Genomic DNA, 6,232 nt, shown 5'->3' with positions numbered 1-6,232 from the left:
TAACAGTTGAGGCCGCCATTTTGTTGGCCGAATTACAGCCTACTAATGCAATAAGAACTTGTACACATTTCTCGTGCTTTGTCACAAGCTTGTAGTGGATTCATTGACTGAGTTTTCATAAATAAAAGCTCAAACCACAAAATAGCAGCCTCCACTGTATGTTAACAATGGTAACCGTTTATTTAACCTCAGGGAGAAATAACTTAGTATAGTCTCTATTCTTGTCATTTCAGAAAAAATTATTGAGATCTTTTCTGTAGATGTGCGTGTTGCATTTTAAGCATGAGGACATAGTCTTTACTCATTATTATACACAAACTTTGATCGTTGCGCTATGGATTATTCGGTTTATGATTGTGTGAACTGTAAGAATGACATATGAATCAATAGATGCTTTGCCAGCTGTATTTACCCATAGATATAATCACATCACATTGCCATGCATTGCATTTGGAACACAGCGTGAGTACACCTAGATAAGCTAGTACAAGGAGAATGAGACTGGGTCTTTTTGTACTGTAAGGATATGGCAAGATCAGGTACCAAAAAAACAGGCAGTCATATTATCCATTATATTAAACTTAGTGAATAATTAAGATTTTCATGCAATACCCAGTAAATCATTCATATGATACCAATGTGAGTATTTTATTTCATGAAAGCAAACTTTTCTATGCTCTGTATTACAATGGCTATTGCTGCGTACGAATATCGGTTTAGTTCTAAGATTGGTTTGTAAAATGGTGTTTTTAACAGTTACTCTTTTATAAGCATATATATAGTTATTGAATAGCCACTGCCTTAAGGTCTGGGCAATATAACCACTCAATGTAAATGAATGTCACCCCTTCGCTTGTTTCTCTGTAGTGAAGCTGTTTGGTATAGTTTGGGTATTTAGGATATTGGCATTGATATTAGCATTGATAAACTTGAAGTAGGTTTGCTAAGTGTATTAAGGTATTACATCGTTGAATTAGGATTATTACTGTATAATACAGTGGCCATTTAGGCCATCCAGTCATCAGGCATTATATTTTCTTATATGTGTGGTAGCAGAAAACTTGTTCAGTCTGTGCAAATGGTTTCAGTAGTTGACACTGTGCTTAAACGTAATTTACTTTTAGAAGTTTCTCCAGATACTGTAGTATAGCAATTAACAAAACATGTTTTTTTTTTTTTTTGTTTTTTTTTTAGTTTTCATAGATTTTTTTATACTCCGACTCCCTCTAGTGGTTTATAAAGGTCAATTCTGTTCAAAATGCAGATAGAGGGGATGGAAGCTAGTATTAAATATATTTCTATTGTGTGCAGTAAAAGTTTGCTATGTTATAGTGGCCTGTAACACAATGGATGTTTTCAGTTTTAACAATTTCCTCTTCTATGTCTTAACTGTAACTCTCAGACAGTTGTAGCGATAACCGCTGTCCCTGCAAGTTACATTCCAGGCACCTTGTACTGTGGAACGTCTCCTCCAAAGAATCTCACACTGTGTGCAGCGCTGTATGGAAGTTGTAGGAGAGGGATTTTGCCATAGACATAAAAGCAGTTTATTCAATCTAAAAGCGTTGTCCGTCAAAGGTGCTAAACATTGTAACGCTCTGGTTTTTCTGAAATTGGTACATATGGGTCAGACCATAATCCCCATTGCTAATGGGACAGTCTGCATTATTAATTGGCCTTTTGAATCAGATTATGTGAAATAAGAGCCATCATTCATAAAATTGTATTGATAAATTGGCCCTGTGTCAAGAGCAGCATGTTTGACTTTACACAAAATAGTAGATATAATCAAATTGTAGGAAATATAACGGTACTTATGTAATATCTGGACTCCCGTTTTTCTTATGAGACCGCGTCCCCTCGCTGCGCTCACCACGCTTCGGGCACGGTGGCTCGCTGCGCTCGCCACACTATATAAAATCAACTCCATGCGTAGTTGGATAGTAGGGGTATGAAAAAATGGGGTGCATTTAACATGGGAGTCCAGATAATACATAAGTACCAATATAACTTCTACATGCTAATGTACGTTAGAGTTACAAATCTACATGGGTGACATCTATTGTTTTTATATTAGGCTGCAGAATGCCTAGTAATAACCAATCCATGCATGTTTTGTAAAGTTTCCTGCATCCCTAAAACTCAATATGCCATATAAGCTAGTACATTACTGTGCTAAGTTCCATTATAATGTGTATTCACGTACAACATATTACAGGGTAAGCGTTATGCAGCTTTTAAACCTATATAAATGTATTAAATCAGTGATGAAAGTGCCAGCCAGGTAAACATATACAAATTCTAATTTGTTATGCTGGGAGTACATGATTGAATTTTACATTTAGATGAAAACACTTTTTTAAATTTTATGCTGGGAAAAATGTCTCCTGTCTGTTTCTTACACTAGCTGTCATAAAAATATAGCATGCCTTTATGTATGCTAGGACTAGACAAATTCTGGTTCTTCAGCCTTTGCTGCTGCTGAAATTTGGAATCAATTAAACCTAACCGCAGCAGGGTTTTGCTTGATAAGTATATAATATATTAATACAGTCTTTATTCAAATAAATATTTACATTTTAGCATTTGTAACATTGTACATGATCTCCCCTCATTTCAGAACCAGTGGAAAGCATGTGACTTACATGGACCATACGTAATTGCATGTATCACATACAATGAAAAAGTTACTGGTTTTGTATTTAACTTTTTTTTTTGCGCTGTTTCATAGACTTTTCGAAACACCTAATTTATAATTCATATAAGTGCCAGCATTTGTACAATCGGTTAAACATTTACAGTTTTTAAGAAATACTTTGAACAATATATAATAGTAAACAAGCTGCGGTTTCTTGATGTGGTTAACCCACAGGTTCAAAACATGCAGTTTTAACTTTCCCGCCTAAACAAGCTATGGTGCAGAAGCTACCTTTTTAATAAATTAAACCGCTAGTCTTGTGCTTGAATGGAAATCATTTTTTGAATGGTAGGCAGGAGTTTAAATACGCTATGGTTTTCCTACTCTGGGACAGGTGTTTTAAGCCTGGAGAAGTAATCTAGTGGAAGATAAGGCATCAGCCAGTCAGCTGTGTTTAAAAAAAATGGCAGTTAGGAGTTATTTGGCTGAAGTGCTACCACCTTCCACTTTATCACTTCACCAGGCTTACTAAGTGTCTTTGGCAATGGGGCATGAAAGTACTAATCATATCCGCCCTACAAACCAGTAAACCTTATAGTTAATACTAAATAAGAACACTGGTTGACTTGTGGGGTTAGTGCTGAGAGAGGAGGGGAGTGGGCATACAATTACTGATCAAACCAGCAAGTTAGTCTATTTGTACATTCCATAAAGAGAATTACATGTTAAGCCAAATATATGTATGTGCAATAATTTAGGAGTTTAGCGTGTGTAACTCCCAAAGATGGCAGTCTCTATCAGGAATATTAGGGTTGTATATATTCGTATGAATAGTAATGAAATGCAGTGTTTAGATGGTTTATCATTGAACTACTTTACTGCCAAAGACCAGGGTTTATGGTTCTCTACATAAAACTCAATAAAACTAGGCAGCTGCGATAAGTCTTAATGGCCTCCAACATACATTCTGCAAATCTACCAGCAAGGTATTTCAACAATTGAAAGCTGTACCCATTGCCATTTACAAGCTGTGACTGTTAAGATGACAAGCATCACGTTTGCCAAACAATCCTATTTTCCTATAGTGATCATGATCGAGACTTTAATACATGCCTATGGCCCCTTCTTAGCCTCTGCAAGTGGCTCAAACTCTAATTTTACAGCTATTTTTCAGTTCTGTCAAGATCTCAGACACATAAATGACATTGGTTCAATAGTAAAGACAAGATTTGTAATATATTTTCTGTACATAATGGTTAGAAGCTCTTTTTGCTCAAATACTTACACATTGGTAGAATTCAAGTTTAGCGGTAAAGCTGTTTAAGAGTTTGTTCTATAAATACATAGTCTGACTGTATTTCCTACCTACAGTAGGTACTGTGAGTTATAGCTGTGACTTCAAAATACAATGTATGTTATTTATGACTTATAAGAGTATTTGACAAAGTATTGGCAATTCCTTGCATGCACATTGTTATGTAATTGTGTTCCTTTTTCAACATATACTTGATGTAACCACAATTGCTTAGTGTAATCTTTCGGTGAAGTATTACATTGATTGCTGTATGAATATGGTATATAGAAAACAATCTATTTTTATCTATCCATGAATTGTTGTAGAAAAATAAATTTCGAGAAGGTATTAATAAATAACTTATGTGGATTCTATGTCTTTATGCTTGAAGTGTACATCTTTTAAGATTTTTTTTTTTACTATTACACAAAGAAGGAAACTGTACAGTTTTTATATTTGGTTACATATAGTGACCTGCCATACTGTTACCCTTTTTCCACTAGAAATCCCCATATGTCCAACTCCAGTAATTGAACATTGGCTTGAAACCTCATTCACACTGCACACTGGATCATTGTTAGGAGCTGGTCTTCCCTCTGACAGCACTTGCCAGAGTGGAAACTGCTCCTTGACCCCATAGTCTAAACCAGGGGTGGTCAAACCTGTTTTCAAGATCTACCAGCAGTTCATGATTTTCAGGCAACCTGTGAATCTATAGTAGGAATGAATGCAGCACATGTTTGAAAATGTGACCACTACAATTGTGCACCAGCTAGATCAGGCATGTCCAAACTGTGGCTCTTCAGCTGTTGTCAAACTACACATCCCAGCATGCATTGCCTTAGTTTTAGCATTCCCTAATAGCAAAACTGTGGCAAGGCATGATGGGACTTGTAGTTTTCACAACAGCTGGAGGGCTATAGTTTGGACATGCCTGAGCTAGATGATTAGGAAAACTTGGACCATTAGTTGATCTCAAGGACCAGTTTGGCCAGCTCTCGTTTAGACCTACTGAACTCCTAATTTTAATCACAGCTTAGAAGGGGCAACAAATTGTTGTGGATTCGCAATCCTGTTCAGCAGCAAACAAGGAGAACTTCTACAACCAACCATGAGAATCCCAAAAGTCTGTAGTTCCGCTGCATCAGATCCGTTGCACCAACAAGAAATCTGTAGTGTTGTTGAATCCATTATTATTTTTTATTTATACATTTTGCAAAACATTTGAGTAATTTAGATTATTCTTAATGTTTAAACAATGGATTCTGATACCGAATAGGACAAATGCTCCGGTGATTTACATTCATCCAGCAGTAGGAAAATACACATGATGTACTGTGACCGAATTATCTATCTATATCGTGAAACTACATCTTTCTCTTTAACATTAGATACCCTACTAGCTTGTGAAGCATTTGCTTTGAGTTGGCTTACTAGTATTTTCCAAATCATTTATAGAAGCCTGGTACAAAAATTGCTGCATATAAATGGAAAAACTGGAGGTCTACTGCGTCTTACCCAATCTGCTATTTAATTGCATGCAGTTAATGGGCGGAGGTATTAACGATGTGTTCAAACTAGGGCCCTTATTCTGATCGGTGCGGTAATATCCGCGTGCATTCGTGCTGCCGATGTTTTGTGTCTGCGCATGTGCAGAGGCGTCTCTGCGCATGTGCGAGCGGGGCGTACGGCCAAATCCTGCATGAAATGTGAACACTCCGAACAGGGGGTGGAGAGGGGCGTGAAGGGCTATTTGGGCTCATTACCATATGCATACGCCCCGCGTTTCATGGGCGTTCCCATGAAAACGCTGGGCGTACGTATGGTAATGCGGCCGTGACGCACGTGTAGGGGGCGGGCATATGACATCGCCGTATGTCAGCTGCCCGCCCAGATCTCTGCTTTTGCACGGAAAAATGTCCGTGTGGTCTGAGGTTGCGGGAGCTGGTGGACCACTCGGTCCTGCATTCGATGGTCTGCGACCATCGAATGATGGGGGAGGTTCCCTGAGATGGTGGAGGCGTATTCCGTGAAAAATACGTGCGGTCCGTTCGGCCAGCTTCTTACCGCGTACGGACGGAGTTGGCGATCCATATGGAAGGCGGGGTTTCGCATGCACGGTCCCGGCCGCATATTCGGATGCAGCCGCACGGATCAGAATAAGGGCCTTGGTATGGATCATTACGCAACCAAAAAAGGAGAGAGGTTTGCGCCAGTCGCACAGGAAAAATATTTTTATAGATTTACATGAGCCCCTATTGTTTAGTGATCACACTACTTTACTTGAAAGATTTCTTAAT

The sequence above is a fragment of the Crinia signifera genome, chromosome 1 (assembly GCF_055691185.1).
Source record: "Crinia signifera chromosome 1, ASM5569118v1, whole genome shotgun sequence".
In the NCBI taxonomy this organism is placed as follows: domain Eukaryota; kingdom Metazoa; phylum Chordata; class Amphibia; order Anura; family Myobatrachidae; genus Crinia; species Crinia signifera.
Note: the sequence above shows the minus strand (reverse complement) of the source record.